Source organism: Tinamus guttatus, unplaced genomic scaffold, assembly GCF_059628265.1.
Source record: "Tinamus guttatus ecotype Peru unplaced genomic scaffold, ASM5962826v1 Tinamus_guttatus_pri_ptg000394l, whole genome shotgun sequence".
Classification (NCBI taxonomy): domain Eukaryota; kingdom Metazoa; phylum Chordata; class Aves; order Tinamiformes; family Tinamidae; genus Tinamus; species Tinamus guttatus.
Window position 1 is genome coordinate 1,747,034 of NW_028288928.1, and position 25,985 is coordinate 1,773,018.

The window sequence follows — 25,985 nt, forward strand, 5'->3', positions numbered from 1 at the left end:
TAGTGTACCTGCCAGGAGCATGTAATTTAATAAAGAAAATATCATTATAACTAGATTTTGGTGACACTATAATCATGAAACGCAGGCGAGGGGTCAGGCAGGCAGATTGTTTCTATCGGGTATTTGAAAACTGTAGGCTGCTGTTATTTTCAGCAACACCATAATTTTATTTTATTGTGGAGAATAAATCAAAGTTTTAAAAGGAGGCTATTTTTTGTATCTAAAAGCTGCAGATGTTGGCACAAGAATTGCTTGTCACCAAAACTAGCTCTAAGTATATTTAGTTCTGGAGAAAATGATCAGGTTGATAGCTCAGAGGCTGAAAAACACTATGACAAATATGTTCCTTTCAGCATCAGTGTAGGTTCTCCTATGCTGTCCTGTCCTTGCTCCTTCAAGTCTCCTTTATATTATTTTCTTGTTATTGTGTCCTTTAGGGAATGGGCTTTTTGAGCTGTTCAGTCCCTGAATGGGTTCAACCCTTGGCTTCCGCAGAGAGCGCTGAGAAGGGTGTCACTTGTGAAGGGAGTTTTGTGATAAGACAACGCGCTAATAAGGCCCATACTCAGACAACCAGCTCATTTCACGTAGGCCTCTGAGCAGCTATCAGGAGCTAATTGTAATGCTTATTAAAGACAGCTTAGCAGGGATGTGAAAATGGCAGGCAGAGCTTTGCTATTATCTCCACAAGCTCCCAGCCCTCTTACTCAGCAGCTCTGCTTGCCCGGCTATTCAGTGAGAGAGATGCTGCTTTTCTATAAGGGCGAAGGAAAAAAAAAAAAAATCACTTGGCAGGTCTGTAGGACCAGTACAGCCTGGGAAGGCTGACCTGGCAGCATTCTTTCTATTGCATTTGCACCAAGTGACAGGTTTTTGATGGAAATCTGTTTGCAAGAGCACTAAAGAGATTGAGCCTCCTTCAGTCTGCAGGTGAGCATGGCATAGATACTTCCAAAGGAAACTGAGACGCACGGATGTGCCTGAGATCCTTTATGAGTGCTGAAGAAAAGGAAAATGGAGCCCCAGGAGTGTATAGCTTGACTTAAATATCCTAGTTTAAGCTTTCAATGTCATCATTTGCAATATCTCCTTCCCACCTCCTCCCACTGCCTTCCATTTTTCCCATGAAAAATAAGCAAATATGGTATGGAAATCAGGGACACAACAAATGTCAAATTCAGCATAGCATATCCTTAAACTCTCTGTCAGAATAGAAATAGTTTGAGGCTTGGCATCCTGTTTTTACTCATGCAAACTGCCACCACAGACAAGCACTTTGCCTGTGGTAAATGCTCTTGTTCAGAGCAGATGTTTCACTCAATTAGCATTTTTCCAACTATTTTTCAAGTATGTTCTATTAAAATATTTTAATTTATGCAGAAATTATCTTATTAAATTTACAAATTCTTTTTTAAAGACATATCCTGTCGTTTCATGCTAATACTTTTCTGCCAGCAATGGTTATCATGGGCCAGAACATTTTCCTCTAATAAGAAAGAATAAAATAAAATAAATCTTAATATTATTTCTTCCAAGAGTTAGATATTTTCTTCTTTTGGGTATCTCTTATAGTATGATGAATGCATTTTTGATTTCTTCCATATTAAGATATTTAATATTTAAGACTGTCAAATTTTTGAAAATGAAGTGTTACAGATTCTGGTTTTGGAAGTTTTGTACACATGTAACAAGAATTTTTTTCTTTCTTATTCTACTATATGAGCTTTATTTTTTTCCAACGCTGGATTATTACAGATAGACACATAGTGTTTCTCTCTGTATCTCTCCATCTGTTCAGACCATTTGCACATACCCCACAGATGCAATTCCACCCTAGTGTTACTTTTCCACTCAAAATTGACTTAAATGGACAGTGCAGCTCAGGAAATGTGTATGTAGGTCAGTGTTATTTCTGACAACATTTTCATCTATCGATAAAGATTAGCTATTGCAAAGGCTAATTTATTTTTCCCTTTGGAGGCTGAGTAGCTCAGGCAGTTGGTAATGAAACACAGAGTTTTTTACATCTAGCCTTTCAGCTAGGAATACAGTTCAGGTTAGTAGTGACCGACAGTTGCTACCATCTACTGGCTGTTTGTAAATCCTGTGTGAAACTATTAGGCATTTTGATTCCTTTTCTCCTGGTGTCGGCCCACATGGCACAGAGATGGTTTCTGCCTTGTTTGCAGTCTCACCAAAGGCTGGTCGGGGCTGGTGGCTGATGGGAGGGGTAAGGTTTTCACTTTTTTTTTTTTTTTTTTTTTTTGCAGGTCTTTGGCTTCTACGTAATGTAAGTAAGTGTTTCCCCCCTGCTATCTGAGGTGATGCTGGCTGTTTACTCTAAGCAATAACTACTGTGTTTATGTGTGTGCCAGCTAATCACTGCCTTTGTCTGTCTTGAATATTAACATTTAATATCCCAGCAGTTAACCTGTGTTATCTATGTACTTGTAATGGCCTTTCTCAGTGCACACAAACCCCCAGGGTTAAAAGTCATTGTGCAAAAAAATTGCTTTTTAGCCAGGTTAGACTTCAAAGGCACTAAATGAATTGAAGGCAGATAATCTTGTCTTTCCATAAACAATAGATATTTTGAATCACAAGCAGAGTAATAAGAGCAGAATCACAAGCAGAGTAATAAGAGTTACTGCCATGATCCTGCCCGTGCTTCATTTTTTTCAGAAAATTCATTGCAATTTATTTGATGCTTTTTTTAGTTCCTTCGCAGGAAAATAGCTACTTTTTAAAGAAAATTTGTCTTATCTTGATATATACACAGTTATTTTTTTCATGTCTATGATTCTGGAGATCTACGTTGGTGATTGATAATAACAACAGCAGTTTATTCAACTCTACCCTCTTCCTTGCCATCCTGTCTCTCATAATGTCAGTGAAAGTGGAGAGGACAACAGAATTTGTCATTTCCTTCCACATCTCCTAGGCATAGCCTCTCTGGTCCTTAGAGTGGAAGAGTTTTGACTAGTTGCCCAGATCTTGTCAGCAACTGTTGAAAGAGAGTTTTCTGAAGTAGACTAGGAAGTGACAGTACACTGGCAGTACATTTGCAAAATGTAATAGGTTATAGATCTGCACATCACTGAAAGGGGCAGCAATCAGAGAAGGGCTGTAGAGTTTGCAGAATTGCACGCAGCAGAGGAGAATTTAACTTTCTTATGAGGCATGAACACTGTGCCAGCGGCACAGAAAGTAACCACATACTTCTTGTAAATTTAGGTCACAAACAAGAGTTATGTGCAACTTTTAAACAACCAGAGCACTGTTGCTGATTTGACATTATGAATGGGGATATGTATGTATCCTGGGTCTACCTGACCATTGGTACTTCTATTAATAAAGGTAGGAGCTATGATGCTGTCCTGCCAAAGATACCGATTATATTCACTCCTCTACTGGAAGAAGCAAACGTTTCTTTACAAAAGCTATTAGATGGAGTTCTATGGCTTTTCTGTGCAAGAAGTCAGACTAAATACCTTACATTTTTCTTTGACCTGAACCTTCATGAAGACTACGGATAATGCTGCCTGATAATGCTGCTCTATCTTTCAAAGCATGAATATCTACAGGCTTTGGGAACATTCCAGGGGGAATTGTTTTAGGGTTGAGATATTCCTTATGTAATTACTTTCAATTTTAGGAGATTTGTAGTAATGTAAGGATAAGAAGGAAAAGGATGTCTATCTGATTCTTTGGTCACAAAACGAAAATGTAACCAATTTCGTTGGTTACAATTTGTAGTGAGCTAGTGATTCTTACTAAATATTAGGAAAATTAACTTTATTTACCCTGGGTTGAATTGTCAGCTGCACTATGTGATTGCTGGAATGATCTTTGTTAGCAGTTCTGTACAGAGCTACTTACACAACTGAGATTTCAATAGTTATAGCTATACTACCCTGGAAGAGCTGACCCTGTTCAGGGGAATGGTCATAGCATATCATCCTCCTGTTTCCCATCTCCCTCCTATTATAAGAAATCCTTTTAGCCTAGCTGTCCAAGTAGGCTTAGCAATGCAGTAACCTAGAATTTCTCAAGCCTTTCTGAAATAAGGCATGCAGACTTGCTCTTCGATGGCAAATAGATTTTCTCCTGAGACTGTTTGAACTACGTATCTGTGTCATCCTTAAGATTGGTTTCAACTCCAAATAAAGACACCTAATTTTAGGCTTCCAAATGAAGTTATCCGCTATAATCTTATTATAGTCCTATTGTAGATGTCTATTTCAGCATTATATGAATCATTTTCTAGGCATCACTGAATGTACTGACTGAGAACTCAATTCAGACACCCACACACATGCTCAATGATGTTTTCTGTTTCCTTAAATATCCTCCCCGACTTTCATTTGCCAGGATGGAAATATATTGATCCACTGCAGGTCCTCTGTCATACCTGTCTTAGCTGTGTGGGTCTTCTGAATACTGTAGGGCATCTTAAATATAACTCCATGCACATGTCTGTGTACATGAATAGAGCAGAGACCTCCACTTACTGTAATGGCAGCTTGGGTGTAGATGTCACAGGAAAACATCTGAGGTAGGATGCAGTTACATAAACGTAAGTCCAGTGCTATTTGAGATGCCATAGGATACCCCCCTGGACTGTCCTGCATACTTCAGGTTCCCTCAAATGTCACTGTCCCCCATTTTTGTTTAGCCAGCTGAATCCTGCTCCTACATTTAGGTGCCTTAGTCTCAAAATGCATTTTATTCCAAGGGAATCACACAGCAGGATAAACACAGGTTTTCTTTCATGTTAGACACCTTAAAATACCCCAACATCTGCACAAGGACAATGAATATGACATAGGATTTTCAAGTGACCTGACTGCTTCTTCAGTGGTAGTTAGAGAGATATCCTCAGTGTCTCAAAGGATATAAACAGACCAATGTTTTTGTGACTGAATCAAACCTTTACTAACCAAAAACAGAGGTCTCAAGAGTAGAATAGCATTTTCATCATCATGAAGTATTACTCACTATTTCTGCCATATTTATTGCACATTCCCCCATGCTTCAATAAGCTTCCCATCCTTATTCCATTAGTTCTTGGGAAAAAGGAAGATAATTCACTTTCCAGGAGAAGAATTAGCTAGCCCCACACTGCTGGGGTGCTCTTGGGATGGCTTTTAAGGACAATGGTTTAGATATACCCATTATCCATGACCCAGGCACAGCCAGGGCAGTACAAGTATTCTGCCAACCCTTCACTGATGACTATGTAAGTAGGGATGTGTGTGTGTGTGCATGTTTTACCTGGATCACCTGCTTCACTTTGTAGAGAGTATTCTCCTCTTAGGCTGGGAGACTGTACATGTTTTATTCCTTCAAAGCCGAAGCAGGGCTGCTAGGCCAGGCAGTGAAACATTATGGACGCTAGAATTGCTAAGATGAGTGTTGCTTTAGTTTTTACTTCTTTGACAAAATTTCAGTTTTTCCAAGCCTAGCTGACTGGGTTGAATTCAAATCAGGTACTATACAAATGGTTGCAAAAGTATCAGGAGAGCTGAATAAGGACAGTGCCTGGATCATCTGTTGGAGGCATTTTCTTCCTATTTGCTATATGGTCATCAGTTAAAAGCCATACTTGATCTGTCACTCTGTGTCCATTTCCAGACACAATTGGTAGCTCATTGAAATCTATTTGGACAGAGGACTGAAGCGTTTTTCCTTTGACAGGGGGCTTGTCACACTTACTCATGTCTTTGCTGCATCCAAGAAAGATTTCTGCAACATGTTCTGCTTTAAAGGAATTTATAAATGTGTGCTAGAAAAGAAAGTTGGCAGGTTGTCCCCTTTTTAGGGTGGTCACTAAATAACATACCAAGATTTCTCGCTGTGTTTTTCGCTCGTGCCTTCCAGTAAGTTGCCAGGTGCAACTCAAAGAGTTAGTTATGACCTTGCAAGCCCCAAGTATGCAACAACTTGGAAAAGAAGTGTTTTTTCTTGTGAAAACCATGCCATCCCAAAGAAAATAAAAACTGCCTTTGAGAATTGTGGAAAGCTTTCAGGTTTGTTTTCCTGATGAAAATCCCATCCTGTGTGTATGTGTGTTTTCAGAAAAGGATATTTTTTCAAAGAAATACTCCTAGTGTTTGTGACAATGGGGGCATCCTGCCTACATGTAAATGCAAGGTCAGCTTGATACTGGGAATTTGCTATGCGTGAAAGTATTGAACCACAAGATACATTCTGTTGATATGGTTTTGTTCATTTCTCTGCTATCCTTTATTCCCGTTATTAGACTTAATTGTATAGACAGTGATAAGAAAAATTCTTGCACCTAGTGTTGGAAAAGCAATGGAGCTATATCAAACTTGGATGACTGACAATAAAAGCAGAACCTCTCAGGATGAGAAAAGGGAAAAAAATGGCAACTGCTCCAGAGAAATACATTTTTCAAGTTTGTGCTTCAAAGAGAGGTAACCAAGTGATGAAAGACTTGGTAGGAAGTGGTGGTCACCTGGTAACATTTAGGGAGAATTTTGTCAGCGGCGATGAACTTGGAAGGATTCCACCCCCCCCCCAAAAAAAAAAAAAAAAAAAGGAAATTGTAAAATTTTAAAGGGAGAGAGAAAGTGGAGAGATGGGAAGTGTGTTTCTGAGAAGATTTATCTATGGTCACAGTTGGACTCAATGATCTCAAAGGTCTTTTCCAACCAGAATGATTCTATGATAAGAAAGAAATTTGAAATTCTGGGCAGAAGTGAGGCTAGACAGCCAAAAATGAGGAGTGTTGACTCAGGGAAAGGCATACAGGTCTGTATTTTCTGTCTAGAACTATCTGACATTTCCCTTTCTCTTCTAAAATCATGTCAGTGGGAAATTTTAAATCAGCTCTGCCTGGATAATTTAAAAGAGAGGAACATTGGCACCTTCTGTGCCTGTTATTATGTCCAGTCTTCTGCTACTTCAGGCAATGATGCCAGAGATGTCTGCTCAGAAATATGTGAAATTGCTTTCCTCCATATGTCTTGACTATGAACAATGCATCTGGACTTATTTTTACTGGAGCATTTTGGGCAGAAATTACTTTCCCTATGGCAAAGAAATCATCTGCACTGTCCAGGGATCCTTATTTACAGTGTACATTCCTTAAAGTACTGTTTGGGCAGTTAGCACTCTGGCAAATTATTTTGCATTCTTCCTCATTGCAACAATATTTTGTTTAGATATTATGATGCTGAGTGCCAAGTTAAAACATGCAAATAAACTAATCATCCACAGTTATTTATAAAATTATGCCTTTAGTTCTCCAATAGGAAAAAAAGTGTTTGGAGACCTCTTTACAGAGGAAAAAATGTCCATATACTTTATGAGAAAAAAAAATCCACTTTGAAATGTGAAAAAAAAAAAAAAGCTTGCGTGAAGCCTGTCTTAAAGTTTATAATGTATAACACTCTTTAAATAAAGGACTATATCTGGAGGTTTTCATGACTTCAAAAAAATACCTGTTATATATGCTGAAAATGCTGCACATTGGATGCTCTTGTCTTGGCATGTAATTGCCTTAAAGGTATAAATGAGGCTGAATCTAATAATTCCCCTAGCATATCTACTCTCCATTTCTGTTCCACAGAGGAAGCTAGAAGGATGTGGTATCATCAAAGAGGCATGTGTTGGGAGAGGGGAGAGCTAATCCTTAAATAGTTGTGCCCTGCATCTCAACTAAGGAATCAAACCCTTGTGAAAGGATTTCCTGAAATCTTACATACACTATATCCCTTAACCTATTAAATGCTATAATTGTTGCACTAAGATAAGAGATGCCTCCAAAGTAATCCATGCTGTGTGGCCCTAGGTAAGAAACTATTTATTAATATCCCAGAGTTGTGCCATGCAGAGATAGTGATGGAAATTTGGCAAACCAACTCTACTTCTGTCAGATGAGTGAAACAGCCACTTCACTCAAGACTGAATGACAGATAGATGTAAAGATCATTGTACTTGGCAGATCTGAAGAGATAGCATCTGATTAAGAAGATGACTGAAAGAGGTGACAAAAAGGAAAAAAAGGGGTAGTGAGCACTTTCCCATCCAGACAGTTTTATACACATAAATAAGTCTGAAACCACTTTTTTTCCTATGATCCACATTGCCTTTTATATAGCTGTGAAATATTATCAATTCAGATTATTAACATTTGGTACTGGCTTTGGACTTCTGCAAATGACTTGAGGGTTAGGGTTGATTTCAAAGAAACTATGCAGTAATTTTTAGATAGGCTAGTATGATTTTCCTATTTAAATGGGAAAAAGTGAGATAACATTGAAATAACTTGCATGAGAGAAACAAGCAGAAAAACTAGAAGAGAACCAGGGTTTTTTTTTTTTTTGGTCATTTATATTATTTGAAGTATGGTTTCAGTTGACCTAAAACTAACCATAAATTTGTGGCAATTTCCAAAAAAAAAAAATATATATATATTGCTAGATATAAATGTATTTCAGTAGATAAAAAAGTTTTAGGTAATGAAAAGGCTAGCAGTATACAAGGTACAACATTTGCTCAGATTATGGGAGACTTTGGGTTGACCATCTCAGCTCTCTTAACATAATTGAAATGTCTCCTCACATGCCTGGGAAAGGTTCCTCTCATCGTGCTACCTGTGCCTGGACTTTTTCACTATCTACTGTGGATAGTGTGCCATTTTTACATCATCATCTGCTCATCTAAGTGCTGCAACCATTAGGACAGAAGATGATTTCTTTTGTTACTTGGAGGAAAAACATGCTGTAGATTTTGAAACTTGGTAGTTAGGGCATCTAGAGAAGACAGCCCTTGAGATTGGGTGTCCTTCTGATTAGATAGCCCTCACCAGTAGGATTTTCGGGAGAAATGTGCTGTGAAGTCCTCTCCTAGAGCTATTTCTTTTATGAAGCAGACATTAAGACATGGAGCAGAGAGCACCTTGGCCTGCTGTTAGGATGCTTGGTTGGTAGCTGGACATGAGAAGCTAGCTTGTTCACTGATGGTCTTCCTAACAAAGCACAGAGCAATGCTGTAAGGGGAGCTCAAAACACCAACCTCATCTAGGCTGAGGTTCTGGGAGGTGAAGGTTTCAATCCTGCTAGGAAGAGCAGACTCTTAATCCAGGACTACCAAATGTTGGATCCAAGTCTTTGTGCCAAGGGGAAACTCTTTTTCATATGCAGATTCTGGATGTTATACTATGGCAACAGACAGTGAAACATTATAGCCCAAATAGCCAGATTGTATTAGATATGAACTTTCTGGACCTTATTTTGTACTACCCCATCCTCAGATGGTCAGCTAGGCTCACTACATTTTGTATGAGGAAAGCATAACACCTCAGGTGAATCCAAACCAACTGGAAAGAGAGTGGAGAATCACTATACAAAGAGATATGAATGAACTCATGATCTTCCCAGTGCTTATGGAGCAGAACTGCAGATTTCAGGGGATTACCTTGGTTCATTTAGCAGCAAACCAAGCTGGAATCTCTACAGATATAAAAGCTTACTCTTCCCCTGTGGACTTTATAAGGACTCTGGCACTGCTCAGTTTATCACTACATAAGTAGCATAACTTCTTCTTTTATTTAGGTCATGGGGCAATTAGCAGTTAGCTGTAGGACTGTCTACTCTTGATGGAGATGCACACAGTGGGTCCCACAGTACGCATCCAAACACTCAGTCACAACTCACCGTTAAACGTGTGTAAATACTTCAGTATAGTGTCATGCGTTTTCCTAGTGATCCTGCCTCTATCGTTATTTTTGTAATTGGCACTTTACATTAGCTTTTTGATCAGCATGCACTCAAGTCCCAATCATTACCAGCACCATGTGTTCAGTTCAGAATATATATCTTTGAGAGCTATATTAGGCTGATTTCTGGACCACACTTAAGATTTATAGAATACCACATATGTTTTGTGGAGCCCTTTGATGAAGTGCAGACATGCTGCTTGTTATGCTATTATTTAGCTGCTAATCAGTAGCAATTCAGAGATGCCCTTGAGTGGCAAAGCTGCAATAACTGGGCTTCCTGATTTTCAGGACTGTATAGTCTGTAACTTTGGTTTTCATTGATGCTGTTCCTTGGCCTGATGAAAGAATCTGGGCCCGTGAATGAAAATTAGAGTGAGATTGTACTGGATCGTTTAATGATTGTAATCCTCAATAAAGGTTTATGAGTTGACTAGTGCTTCATTAGCATGCAGTAAATGTTCTAATAAATCAAACCAAATATTTATGGGAGACAATTAATTAGATGTCAGTGAGTAAAAGAGACTATTAAACTATCTGGACAGTTCAAAGGATTGATATTTTTACATAAAACTTCGAAGATTTTAAGGATAGTTGTTATATCTGACCCTTGTTAATGCTGATTAGATACTAAGGTGAAATGAGTCAGTGATATTTTTGTGTATATGGACACACAACATATGTATATGGATACCCACTAGATCCCCAGCCCAAACATGAAATTTTAGATTTCTTTTGTCTGCATTAGAGTTCATTTAAATTAAAATGGGGATATACCATGTGTGGGAAAGCTTGTATTTCTTTGACAAATTGTATCTGTTTTCAAATGATTAAAGAGAAACTGAAATTCCAAAGTAGATGATCTTAAGGGAAAGGGAATAAAAGACATAGAAGTTTAAAAGAAAAGGAAAAAAGGGGAACTAACTGAATCTGCTTGTGAGAAAAACTTGAAGAAAATGACTTGAAATATTTGAACCCTCTGCATTTAAGAAACCAAGCTCCCCCAAAAGTAAGAAATTTTGAGGGAAGTATATATTACCTAATCTAGCTCCCACTTTGCAAAAATAGATGTTTATTGCTATCATATCTGAGAACAAATTTCAAAGACAGCTGCATTCAACCACAGCTAACCCAACGTGCTCCCAGCTAAAAAAAATGCTAATATGACCCAGTATTGCACTTAATAGGAAGTTGCCCCAGCCAGGAGACTCCAAGCCCTTCTGGGTGGCATTGTGCTGTCCTTTCGGATCTGTGCCATAGATGCAGTAGGCGAGCAAGCAGAGGAGGCAGACGATGCTGGGACTCAATCAGTTCCTCCCTATATGAAGAGAGCCGTGGGTTTTAGCCTCCATGCGATGAAGCTATTTATGTTTTACACATTAAAGACTTGTTTGTTAAATATACTATGGGGAAAAAGGCGGGTGCTCAGCTGTGTGGAGCAGAGCCTCTGTGCCCTGTGCAGCAGTGCAGTGCTTGCTACTACAAAGCACACTAGGAAATGTGGGGTAAAGGCATAATTGGCCTATTTTAGGTCCCTTAAGGATGAGGATAGGATTAGATCCTTCACTGGAACTGACCTTGAATCTATAAATGGGAGTAAGCGTTGCAGTGTAGTTTTGGCTCGTAGTGTTAAATGTTGTATGTAGGCATAGAGCATGGAGAGAACTGGCAGCCCAAGAAAGAGATCTGGAGAAGCCAGAAAGCTTAGTGGGAAGCTACCTAAGTCAGCCCATAAGAAATGCCTGTGGCTGGAGGAAAGCCAGCTTTTCTTTCCAATACGTGGTGTTAAATATTCTCCTGTAGTTAAGTGTTGTATTCTCAGTAGCCATTCACTGGAAAAGGCAGCAGTAGCCTTACAGGTGATGGTTAATCATCTAGAGGTCTGGGGCCAATTTCTTCCATCTGTGCTAATTTGGAAGGTCTTCAACCCAATTTTCTCAGCTCTCTGATGTATGTTGTAACCTGGAGTCTATAGGTACCATGGGGTTAGTGCCTCCTGCTGAAAGCTTTTTATTTGATACACGTTATTTAAGTATTCATTGGAACAGAAACTGTATTGGAGCAGGTCTCCCAGGTGAATCTTCCAACCACCAAGCTACATCATTTTTCTCTCTTGCTCTCTGGCCTAATGAATATTTAAGATATGATAGTGATGACTGCCATAGAAAAGCCCACGAGAAAATTAATTCTGTCTCTATAGCATGGTTTGAATAGTGTGCAGTAAATAAAGCATTGGGGCCACACACTGAATGTGGAGGATAAAAGAAAATGTTGAATAACTTACTCATTAAGTGAGCACCATCCACCACGAGCACAGAACAAGGCAAGAACTGTGTGGAAAAAATGGTATGTCATCAAATAATTAAAGACTATGGTAGAATGCATATGTATAAGGGACTGAATTAATGTTTTTAGGAAATCTCAATTTTGGCATTTACTAATACTGGAGTGCTTGACTTTGCAATCTGAGCAATATTCTTTTAATGTATCTTTTTTGTGTGTGTGTGGGTGAGTCTGACATAAAAAGAACTTAGAGAGCTTCAGAAAAGCCTTAAAAAACTATTTCTTTTTCTTCTATCACAATTGCCTTTGAATGAGTGATTAGGATAGCTGGCTGAGAATCACAATCAAACAGTGAAAGCTAAGTTTAGTTGATAATTATTACCATTGCATTCCCTTTGTAGGATTTATTTTCCTCATTTTCATTCTGCACACTCTTTATTTCTTAACTTCCCAGACTAACATATAATGAGTGTTACCAATCTCTACCAATATAGCTGGAAGTCGAGTGTGTGTATGGGATTTAAAGGGTGAGCTTTTGAAGAGCCAGTTAGAGTAGACAGCTAAATAGTAGAAAATAATGAAAATGGCAATTTTTGCCTGCTGTTCTGCTGATGAATTTGCCCAAGAGCAGATTGAAATATTTCAAAAACATATTTGCTATTCAAAGGCATTTGTCAAAGGTCAAATTCTTTCATGGTTACTCATGGCGAAGCACGACAAACCTGACTGTGGAACAAGCTGCTGGTGTGCATGAACAAACGTGAGGGAATCTGTTTCTAATTAATTTATGGAAATAATTCTCCATTTCATAAGCAACACTTTGTGTGTGTTTGTTATTCAAAATGTGAATGGTTTTGACTGATCTTAAAAATAACATGGCATGTTATCTGCTCTCTGACTGGATTTATACAGCACATTGAACTCATTTTACAGTACAAATATTCAGGTATATTGAGTAATTTGATTTCTGTGATTGTTTTCCAATATTCATAGATAGTTGCCCACCACTTTTCCCTCCCCCCTGCAATGTTTTCATTAAAGTAAATGGAGAACATAAAAACAATAGGGGCTGAAGTTAATTAATTTAACTATCTACAAGAATATGTGTGATTTTTTTTTGGCAGTACTTGCCTGGCACCAATGATTAATGACTGAAGAAAGGATTACATTTAGTAAAACACATGAGAATATTCAGGCAAAAAACCAAACACATAATACTGATAAATTCTCTAATGGTTTAAAGTGAAAAGATAAAGGACATATAAAAATTGTGTCTTATAGCTAGCTAAAGCAAATATTATGCTTTATAGAACACTTTTTTATACTGATATGTTGGAAGACTTTTGTATTTTGGTAGTCAGCCAAAATATAAAGAGTCAGCTTAGCACAATATTTTTTGTAGTCTATCATATATATTTGTTTCCATTTTAGCAAAAGTACTTCTAAATGTGACAAATGGATGCATCAAGACATCCAGCCTAATATTATCTAGAATTTTTGCTTTCCTGTGGGTGTTCTGTGGGTCTTTAGAAGACTAACAGGGACTAAAACAGGATTCATGCTTTATATCACTAACATTAGAGTAACTAACTTCTTAACAGCAAAGACATGTTCGACGGTCTATATGCAGCACAGAGTCTGGAAGGAATCCATGATTATGTTTTGTTTATTAGATATCATGAGTTGAGTACAAGATTTCTCCTCATTTCACAGAATCACAGAATGTTTAAGGTTGGAATGGACCTTTGGAGATCACCAAGTTCAACACCTCTTCATAAGCAGGGTCACTAAGAGCAAGTTACACAGAACTGCGTACAGGCAAGTTTTGAGTATCTCCAAGGAAGGAGACATCACGGTCTCTCTAGGCAATCCATTCCAGTGCTCTGCCACCCTCTCAGTAAATATTTTTTTCCTCGAATTCAGGCAGAACTTTCTGTGCTTCGATTTGCGGCCATTGCCTCTTGAGGTTGCCGCCACTGAAAAGAGTCTGACCCCATCCTCTTGACAACCTCCCTTAAGGTATTTATATCCATTGATAACATGCCCTCTCAGCCTTCTCATCTTTAGACTGAACAGACCCAGCTCTCTCAGTCGCTGAATAATCCTTATAGCCTATGCTGGGCTCTGTCCTGTAGTTCCATGTCCCTCTTTGGGAGCCCCAGCACTCTAGATGAGACCTAACCAGGACTAAGCAGAGAGAAAGGATGACCTCCTCAACTTGCAAGCAAAACTCTTCCTAATGCACCTCCAGATACCACTGACCTTCCTGGCCACCAGGATATATTGTTGGCTCATGTTCAACTTGTTGTCCGTCAGGTCTCTCAGATTCTTTCCTCCAGAGCCAGTCTCCAGTAGCTTTTTGGACTGACTTTTTAAAAGGGATTGCAACTCAGCCATAACTAGAATGAACTTATGAGATAGAATTTGTCCAGTTATTTAGCAGTCTGACTTTTGAAATTGTTCCTTGTTGAAGAGCAAATAGTTTTTTTGTGGTTTTGAAATTTCAGGACAAAGTGCTTGTATTTCCCACTATTTGGGGAAAAAAGGCAGTGAAGTCCTTTTCGTCAGGCCCATCAGCTCAAAGACACCCTGTCAAATGACTCTTACAGACTTTGGATGCTTTTGAGCTGTATGTCAGGAAAAAGAGAGCAATGATTGGGTGACAACATTTTTATGTTGTTAGAGCAGGCTCTTCAGGCCAGGGTACCCCTGCCCTTAGGAAGCAATATGTCTTTCTAAAACACAATGTATCCTACCTAGTGTTGCCTCTGAAATGCCGTGTTGTAAGCATCTTTCAGGGATTTATAGGCTTTAATGGAGACTTTGTAGAGAAAAGTTATTGCTATCCATACTAGCTAATGCGATACGCTTGTCCATGGGAGTGGAAGAAAGGGCATTTTTGTTCAGTTCTGGGTCTGACTAGTTTGATTTAGAGCATACTCTGAGTCAAGCTGGCTGCTGCTGTGTTTCAACTGGGCATGCAATGGCTTTTTTTTTTCTTTTTTCTTTTTTCTTTTCTTTTCTCATCCCAAGGGACCTGTTATGATTAAGTTTAGCTTGCTATAATAAGATGGATGGAGATCAATCTCTAGCCCAAGATTTAAGTGCCACCAAGTGGCTTACGCTCACACAGGTAAGGAGTAACCTCTCCAGAGCAGACTTGTTTTCCTGAGCACCTATTGGAGCAGTGGAGGATCCGGCCAGGCTGTGTTGACAAGCTGTGGATCTCCCCTCATGCTTGCTTCCTGATCTTCTAGTTAGAGTGGCATGCACTTGCGTTGGGATTGAAGAGGTATACAGAATAGACACTGTACATTAACACCCATGGATTCTGCTTTTAAAGGATGAGTCAAGTAGCAGATTGTGCTGCCTTTCATCTCCTTTTTGTTCCCGGCTTGCATAAAGAGGGTTCAGGAACAGAGTCTGTTGCTTTCATGCTCATATGGATGGTAAATTAGTACATCAGCACTTACTCACAAGTATGCTGAATAAATTAAGCAACTGTGGTATGAAGAATATCCTTCTTTATTGTAATAACTGGTTCCAGCAGAAACTGAAACCTTTTCTTTATTCAGAGGCATGTAAAATCCAAGCAACAGAAATACAACTTTTTTTTTTTTTCCTATGGTAATAACAGCCTTAATGAAAGTATCTTTGAGATGAAAGTATCCACGCTAAAACTAACCTTCCTCCTCAATCAACAAAATGATGTCTATAGGTACCAAATGTGAGCATTTTCAGACACGGACATCTTCCTCTGGTAGGGCAGAGGTGTGGTATTTTCTGCTGGTTGCTGAGAGACAATGTCTCCCAGCTTGCTTCACTTTAAAAGCAGGTGTCTCAGCAGTAAATATTTCCCTCATCTAGACTGATTGACTACATCTTATTAGCAGATGTAAAGGGAACAAGCCAGTGAGCATACTGTGGTTCTGTGAATGTCATAGTCTGCATTAATTCAGCTAAAATTGTCCTCAAAACTAGGTAGGGCCTGTCTTGCTGTCTGTTGGGAATGAACTCTTCTGGGGCTAATTTCTCAATAGTGCTTTGCAGTGACAGCTGGCCTGAGCCAAAAGCATGCCAGAAGTCTGCTTAAAGATTAACACTGATGCTCTGGCCAATGCCCTGGTCCTCTTTCTTTTACTGACTAACGCATCCATGCAGCCACTATCCCCGGAGAAGAGTTTCCTACAATTTGCTTCTCCGTGATTTTGTCATTTTGCCCCTGGCTTTATAAAAAATACCCTAGATCTTATATCATGGCATAGCAGTTAAGCCATCCCAGACAGACCTTACTTGAAACCTAGGTCTCCTTTTGTGCCCAAGTTTGTTAAGTCTGGAGGATGGTCTGTGAGTGGAGGCTGATGATATTTTTAATAAAACAAGAACAAATGTACTTAATGTTTTACTTTATAAAAGAATTGACTGTTTACTCAAGAAAGGATTGGAAGCCTTTTGTGTGCTTTTTATTTTTTTTTTCTATTTTATTTGAGATAAAGTCAAACCAAGCTGTTGTTCTTAAGCAAAGTAGTTTCACCAGCAAGCTCTCACAGGAATGAAGAGTTGCTCCCCAATGCTTAAGCATTATTCTGTATAATTATGGATATTTTTTTTCCTTCCAAAAATATTTTTTTCGAGAAGCTGACATTTCAAAGGCTTTCAATTCTGTGTGTCATTATCAAATAATCTTTTTTGTACTTGGCTGTTTATTATTGGATTGCAACAACGATAAAGCTCTAGGGGTTTTGTCTCCTTTGGTATGTTAATTAGCTATTTTTCCTTTGATCTTTTTCTTACTGAAAAGAGTCAAAAGCTATCTCGGTAGGGAATCTTACTGATGTACATTCATCCCCTCATCTCCATAATCTGAGGATCAGAGGGAGACAACAAATTTCACTGCTGAGTGAGGTTGCTATAGGCCCTAGTTATAATGCACTCTGTTTCTAAATAATCCCACCACCATTTATATTTGGAATATTGAAGAAGAACCTCTGAGAAAAAGAAATGTAAAAATAATTAATTTTAAACTGCAAGCCACCTTCATTAATTTAACTTTTCTTCAAGTTTTAAGCTTATATGTATGCCACAAGCTTTTTTTTGTGTATGCCTCTACACTTTTTTCCTTTTTTTTCCCATTACTTTGTACTGTTGACTTTTGATGAATTTTCAGTACTCACAGAAATAAAATATGGGCTAGGTACAGAATAATTACTGAATTATTTTTAAGTAAGTGTTAGGCCCTAGAATAACTTTGCTAAGGAAATGATGAGAGTTCTGTGACTTGGGACAATTGTAAGGGGGACTATAGAGCTGTGGCGAACACACACAAACATGAGCATGGAAACACACATATACAAGCATACACTGTGTATGTGCATGGGTTTCTATCTCTCAAATTCCTTCAGTGAAAGCCTTCATTCTCACAATGTGTTTCTTGGAAGAACTGCAATAAAAACATTCCAGTGAGAAATGGAGGCAAGATTAGAGGAAAGTGGAGGAACATTTAGGCAAGATTATCTACAAGAGAATTTAGACACAAAGTTCCTCTGACCCAGGTTATCCATTCCCAAAAGAGATGAAGAGCTCACTAGACAGTCTTGCTGTCATTATTCTTAACTGGTGTCCTGCAGTGTGGGGTGTGACCAAATCCAGACATTCACAATGAAGACAGCTATACTTGAAGCAGTCACAGACTGCCTTGGAAGTCAGTGGAGGGAAGCTGTCACTTACAGGGCAAGAATCATGTCATTTGAAAGAATATATTATTTGAAGCAGCAGCTGGAGGCCTTATGGCACCTCAAATGGCATTAGGCACCTCTGCAAAGTCTTACTAGATGAATGGGATTTTGTGCCACCTCCAGATGCTGAAATTTGTGCAACTAAAATCTACAAAAACACAAGCAAGGTATCTAAGCTTCCATTGCAGTTGATGGAGGTCTAATCAATGCAGTAGTGCGTAGTGAGCTAATAGTCTAATTCTACCAGAAACACTTACATTTGACCAGCTGAATTTACACACCTAACATTCTTGTATTCTGGATCTGATTTCCATCGCTGCTGTCTGAAGGTTCAGTTCAGTTGCCTACATTATTGTGGTATCTATTGCTGTCTGAGATGCTCTCAGGTCTCCCATTTGGCTTCCACCTTTTATTTCAGAAGGGTATATGGCTTTTGCCATATGTGACCACCTCACACAGAAGCTACAGGCACCTTCGACACCTGATTTTGAGCCTTAAATGCCTATCTTGTGATGAGTTTAGAAGAGTCTCTGAAAATATGTCTCTTCACTGGCAAAGGAATCCCAGAAGGCTAGTTCAGATGTTGAGACATCTAGATTTGATTAAGTGAATCCCATTCTTGGTATCCTGGGCACATATATATCAAAGATCCATGGAATCATGTTGTTCCTAGGTAGGTAGTAAATTTTTGGGTTCCCTTTTGCATGCAAATACCATAGCATACAGGAGCTCTTGCATGCTATGGTATTTACTCTGGTACTTTTGACATAGGATAAAAAGCAAGTGGAATAGATGCTGAAGTAGCTCTGGAGTGATTTTGGTGCTTATGTCTTTCTAAATGCTACACAGTTAGAATGTGCAAAGTGTGACTGCTGCAGGTTAATGCTATGGTACAAAGAGACAGAGACACTTTTTTGACCATGGAGAGATTCAGTGCTGTTAATTTTATAAGTGTGCTTCTTGCATGGCAACAGCTCCCCTTGAGGTTTTTCCCACCATCTTTTAGACTTCAGCTTTTAAGACACTACCTAGGGCAAAGAGGAAAGGCAGACAGAATGATTTGGGGCTTATTATAGTTTTATGCAATAAAAATCTTACTCCTGTAAGGATCAGCTGTTCTGATCAAGATTCAGGTAAGATTCCCAATGGCACATGATTACAGGAGGGAGGATTACTGCCCTCTGCCCCAAGTTAAGCATCAAAGGCTGAGCTAGGCACACTACCTTTCCTTTAAAAGTCAAAAAAAGAGAAATTGAAGCCTGCAGAGGACATTCAATGTTTAAGACTGCTCTAATAAATCACTCTCTGAATTTCTTCCTATAGACTATAAAGGGAGTCTCAAATGATGAGCTCACCCAAACTTAGACATTTATAAAATCAGTGAAATAAAAATGCCTTAGATGGACCTGGGACCAGTGGAGGCTTTTCTTCTGCTCTTCAAGATAAAATGTTCTGTCAGCATCTATAAACATACATGGAATTGAGTTATATAAAAGGCCATTTTTTTTTCTAATTCCTTTACTGTTATACTACTTTTATTTTTCAGTGTTCAAATTATGACCTTCAAATAAGGTCATCAGTGTTTTCAGGAAAATGTAAGAATTTTTTTCTTTGCAGTCATAATTACCCTTAAACCATGGTGACAGTTAAATATGTGCTGCGTTAATGATAACTGAATCAGGTGCAAGGCAAACCCTCTAGGAATGCTGTATGGGTTTATATTAGACCTGGTTGACTACCTCTTCAAGCGCACATTCTGCTGTTTTTTTTTTTTTAATTATTTCTGACCTCTTATCTTCCTGTCTTCACTCTTAAGCCTTACTGATTTCCCTTCTCTGCTCTTTGAATCTAGGCTGATGTGTTTCCTTTTTTTCTGATTTTTTCTTAAACTTTTCTTTCTTTTCCTGTCATTTGGTTGTCAGACAGTTTCTGAATTCTCCAGCCTGGGGAAGACCTAGAGGAAGTGCTCAGAGTTCCCTGACCCATCTGACTCTTCTTCTCTATATTACCAGATCTGTAGTGAGCTTTATCAAAGGTCTCTCTTGTGACCTGACCTGTTTTACACCTTTATCAGTGACCTGGAGAAGGTGACGGACACATCAAGTTTGCAGATGACGCTGAAGGGAACCAGTCAGTAAATACATTTGAGGGCAGGGCTGACATTCAGGGCAACCTGGGCAGGGTGGGGGATGGGTCTGACAGGAACTTTATGAAATTTGACAAGGACAAACACAAAATCCTATGCCTGAGGAGCAAGAATTCTGTGCAGCAATACAGGCTAGGCTGGGAGCAGCCCTGTGGAAAGGACCTGTGTATCTTGGTAGAGGATAGGCAATGAATGAGCAATTCAGCAAAGAAGGGCAACAGCCTCCTAGGCTGTATTAACAGGAGCATAGGAGCATAGCTAGTACATTGACACACGATCATTCCTCTTTACTTGGCACTCATTAGACCACAACTAGATACTGCATCTGGTTTTGGGCTCCCAAAACAAGAAAGATAGTGGCAGCTGCCACAATGGTTGAGAGTGGAGCACTTGCCCTATAAGGAGAAGCTGAGGGAGCTAGGCTTGTTCAGCCAGAGAAGAGAGATTCAGGTGACCTCACAGCAGCCCCCTAGTACTTGGGGAGAGGTCCCTGAGAAGATGGAGCCAGAAAACTCACAATTGTGTGTGAGGACAGAATGAGGGAAAATGGGCATTAGGTGGAACAGGAAGTTCAGACTGATTTTAAGGAAAACCTTTTTTTCTCCCATGATAACAGTCCAGCCGTGAAACAGGTATCCAGGAGAGGTTGTGCAGTCTCAAGTTTTTCAAGACCTGATTGATTAAAGTCCCAGGCAACCTGATCTGACCTCACAAGTGATCCTGCTTGGAGCAGGAGGTTGCACTAGAGTCCTACTGAGGATCCTTCCAACTTGAATTATCCTGTGAGCCTATGATTTAAGATCAGTTCCTTGCCCTATATTCTTGTTTGATCCAATCTGTAGTCTTTGCATATTGCTGATCCTGGCCTTACAGATTCTGACCTTTCCTTCTTTGACTTTCTGGCTTGAGCACAGCCTGTTGCCTGAATCTGGTTACTGTCACCAAGCCAGCTCTGCTCTTCCTGCTTAGATATGGTGGGACAATGTCCCTTGATGGGTTAGGGCACTGCTTTGCTTGTTTCTTTCACCTGTGGATCCTAGTTCATCTTGCCTGTGGAACAGCCTATGCTTGCTGCTACCTGACAATCCCTGCTCCCCCAAAATTCTCCCTTTCTCAGTTTGCAAGGATTCACTATCATATTCTAAAATTTCAGACCTCACTTTATGTAAATTTCCTAGGTTTACTTTTAGGACCCAGATCACAAAACAAAATTGGTCTATATCAGCTTCTGTTATGGCCTGCTCAGGATTTGGAGGGAAGTGAAGGAACCTTTTTTTCTTTCTGCTGAGAAAATGTCCCATAGTCAGAAGTCTTTTCACATCTTCATTTTATGCCTTTTCTCTGGTCTTTCATCTTCCTGGGAATGGTATCTAGATCAGTCTGTCACCATGGTGGGCTGGCACACAGGCAGAAGCCAGCAGCATAATGGTTGCAGTGGAAGCATGTACTTTTGTTAATAAAACCCTGGATAGAAAAACTTCTGCACCTCAGCATAGTAGAGCCATCATTATGGCTTTATGTGCTGTGAGGAAAGATAATTAGTATATCCGGAGGCACTGTAGAAGGAATGTGGGGAAGCAGTCTCACAGTGGACTGGAGAACATATGGGATTGTTGTAAGGAAGTAGTTTGGCTTTTGATATAATAAGGGGGAAAAAAAAACTGCCTTATTTACTCCTACAGCTTAAATAAGCATCAGGGTGCAACTATTAGGCTTCAAATACCTTGTTCATTTTAAAGAGATGCTGTACTATTATATGTTTCTCATGTTATTGCTGAAGACAGGAGGCATACATTCTCAATATGCTTCTATTCTCACCTTACCCAGTAAGTGTCTGCCAGTACAGAGAGAAATATATTCCAACATGATATTATCTTCGGTATTCAAATTCAGTGACTGCTCTTTCTTGATTATGCTGTGTCAAAAAAGGCTAAGTATGTTTAAGTCCTGTTGCTTCTGCAGCCCTCTAGAATCAGGTAGACATGTGTAGTAGTGGTGGAAAGGAGTTTGAGAGAGACATGGATGTTCTCTAAAGAAAAAATATTTGGGTATGGCTGTGTGGGTTTGTTTCATGTAACAATTGGGATGCTACTGTAAAATTATCAGTTATGAGCTATCAGCGGATTTTACAATCAGAAAAGCTTCCAAAACTCTCATGCAATGCTCAGCGACTAGCTGGCCAGGTGTAACATCTTTTGATTAACCCTCTAGTTCTTAGAGCATCATGGAGAAGCTGTTGCCATATGTTGTTCTTCAAGCTCCTGACAACATAAACTTCTCAAAAAACGCATAGCTACAAGCATGTCTTGTTCCCTACTTACTACTGTCTACGGTCTGCTTGTCTTCATTAAATAGATCTATCTATCCTACTTCCCTGCTGAGCCATGGCCTCTGAAGTTTATGTGGGCTTGGAAGAAAAGTGGGTACTGTTGTCGTTTCTGACAGCCCCTGAAGGTTTGGAGACAATCATTAGGAATTTTTCCCCTTACACTGACGTTGCGTGGGAGGGAGATACTTGCTTTATTTTAGTGGTGACTTTGAACTGAGTTGGATTATCTTTTCAAATGTATAGTGGGTGGTGTCGGAGATGAAATTTCATGCTGCATTCATCAGGATCAGAGAAACAGACAAATCTCACAGATAGGAGCATGACAAAATGATAGATATATTTGGCTGAAAAGGTCCTCAAGAGATTGCCTGTTGCCAGTCTGCAAAAGCATGGGCAGGGGAACCTAAATCACTTCTGGCAGAAGGTTTTCTGCTCAGCTGTTATAAATCCTAAACTGGGGAGACACCACAAACATCCCATGCACAAGCTACAATGTGTTTCTACACTTTCAGTTGCAATGCCTTCTTATCAGGAAAATTAAAATCTTTGCTGCAAATGAAACATCTTTCATTTTATCTTTCCATTGGCAGACAAAGAGAACAGTTTATTCCTATGACCAGCAGCAGAAAGACTGGGCAGTCTGTCACAAAACATTTCGGTTGTAAAGGGTTTATTGGTACCTTCCTTTCTTTCTTTGTCTGAAGGACAGTCTGTGCAGAACCAGACATGAGCAACTCTTCTAGGATGGATACTGAAGAGCATCAGCACTTCTGAGGGAGTTCTCCTTGGAAGAACAGTGAGATATTTCCAGTCTTTTGGGGTTCAGAAATTTGTAAATACAAATGTGAGGATTTGAAGACAACGTTCAGAGCATGGCAGTGGGAGATACCTGATACTGCAGAGAGGAGAGAATCTGTCTATGGCTGCAGTATTTGTACAGATGACAAATCTGCTGCAGGATCACCATGTAAGCTGAGCTGTGGGGGTGGGTGGAGAAGGGCAGCTTTAATCCTTTATGTTAAAGTGTTAATGCCGACACCTCCGAGCTGCTCACCGTCTGCTTCACTCACACCAAATGCCCTTCCATTTGCTCAGATGTAGACAGGCAGGAGGAAGCCAAATGCTGCATAAGCTTCATGATGCTGTTAATTGTGATGGCTGCCTGGAGCTGATGTGGTAATTAAAAATACCACAACTATACCCAAATGGGCATTTTGGTGTTTGGTGTTTGCTTTTACCTTGGAGAAGCAAACTGGGCATATCACTATCAGATACAAGCCCTCAGAGCAACATCCTGGCATATGGTGCACTGAGTGAAGAGGAGCATGTCAGACGCACCGTTTGGATAATGAATGTGACCCAAACTCTCCCAGAGTCCGTATTTACGAGATTTGGGATCTATAATTAGACAACCAACACAACTGAAAATCTTCCCATGTATCACATAGCTGCCAGTGGCCTTGTATGTCTGATCTACCCCAAAAGATATTTAACCCAGAAAAGTGGGAAGTATGTTTAAGTCAATACACAAAGCAATTCTGTTTATATTAACATATTCACATTTTAAGAACAATAAGATTGAGAAGTCAGTATTTAGGAAAAAAACCAGCATTATTATTAAGCTTATTTGTGCAGTTCTTCTTTGGGTTTACTCAGTATTTTAAATTTTATTTATCCCTAAGGAGTGAAGAGGATGGGACTGGCCTCTTTTCAGTGGTGGCCACCGATAGGGCTAGAGGAAATGGCCACATACTAAAGCACCAAAAGTTCCACAGGAACTTAAGGAAAAATTTATTAAAAGTGTGGGTGATGGAGCACTGGAACAGGCTGCCCAGAGAGGTTGTGGAGTCTCCTTCTCTGGAGATCTTCAAAACCCGCTTGGACGCAGTCCTGTGCCACGTGCTCTAGGTGACCCTGCGTGTGCAGGGGGGTTGGACTAGATGATCTCTAAAAGTCTCTTCCAACCTTAAGGATTCTATGATTCTAGTATAGTCTTTATTCACATCTTTTAGAAAAATATAGCAATGGAAGAGTGTATGTGGAAGACTGTGCAGATTTCTGATTCAAAGAAAGACTGTATCCTAAGAGCATTAGAAGTTCACAGGAGGAAATTTAGGAATTCCTAAGCTTGGATTGCTTGAATTTATAACCTCAGTCATTTCTTCTTATAGAGCCTTAATTTTTGATCATTTGTTTGTGTGTGCCTGTAAAATATACATATATTTATGTATATAGTTTACTCTCTGTAACACCTTCCACATCCTCTTTTTTATTATTATTATAAAAAGCAAAATAAGTATTACATACAGTTTCTGGTATATTAACACTACAGTGCAGAAGAATGAATCAGCTTCAGCTCTCTCAGTTTCTGTAAAACTGGAATTACAAATCAGGTATTTTCAGTCTTCCTGTGTATGAAATGTGTTCAGTAGCAAATGGATGTTGTTTTTATTGCCTTGTACTCCCTGTTTTCTGTGCAGGGGTTACTAGTTTGTCTGCCCATATATTTTTGACCGGGGTCCATGAAGGCCAGCTTAGGTACAGAGGCTTATTGCCTTATAAACCTCTGTATTGCCTTACTTTGTATATGTGATTATACTGCACCTGGACCCATGCTGGCTCTTGGTATTTCATTTCTACTAAAAAGCTTTCCTGGGAAGTAGAAGGACTGGAAGAAGGGGTGCTGAGACCCCTCAGCAAGGTAGTGGGGTCTGAGGCGACATCTGGCACTACAAGCTGCGTTAACATTTTTTGGGGTCAGTTATCTGAGACATGGACTTTAGCATGTCTATGATCCTATGATTCTATGTCTCAGATGAGCTAACCCCCGACTCCCGTCATGGTATTGCAGTATCCAGCTAATGTTGGCTAGGAGCATCTGTCCTGAGGCATGTGGATATTGCTATTTTGAGGTGGAAAAGTGCAAATCTGTAACATATATTTTTGGCACTCTTCGTGAAACAGGTCCTTCTGAATGCTGGGCTTTCATCTGAGGCCACTTGCTTTGTGGTCAATGCATGGAAACAGTTCAATAGGTCACGGTATGCTGTAATTCAAATAAAACAAAATCTGGAAGGATTTAACATACATATTCCAAAACACTACCTAAAGTTATGATATGAAAACTGTTTATTTGCAAAATAATTTCCTGTGGGAGTGTTTGTAAGGGAGACAGTGTCAGCATCAGTTTAGTGCTGCAGGATGCATCAAAAATACAATCCCTTCTTCCCTTTCTGACTTTGCAGTCTCCATTTTCATCTGGATTCCTACTGTGAAGCACATCTTCTCTTCTTTAAAGATGCCCCCTCCAGCATCTCCCCTCTATCAGAGAAAACACTTTTTTGAGTGCTCTACTGAAGTCTAGGTACGATTTCTTTGTCTTTCCTTTTTTTTTTTTTTTTTTTTTGGTGTTTGTGTGTGTGTGTCACATGATGAGCATTTTTAAAAGAAACATGGAATCTGAATGCATGAGCAAATCTATTTGGACACTTGCCTTTTGAAAGAGAGGAAGACAGAGACAAGTATAAATTGCAGAGGCACCGCATGATTGCTGGAAACAGCTCTTTCAATATGCAGGGTTTTCTTTTTCAAAAGATCCTTTCTTTTATAATGGTAGCAGTGCTTTTATTTCATGACCGCTTTTTCACATTTTCTTTTCCAAATGGAAATTTGTTAGACCTCGTGGCACTCCTGGGAGGTAAGTAAATGGTCCAGCTTGGCTCTGCAGATCTGTTGGTAGATAGG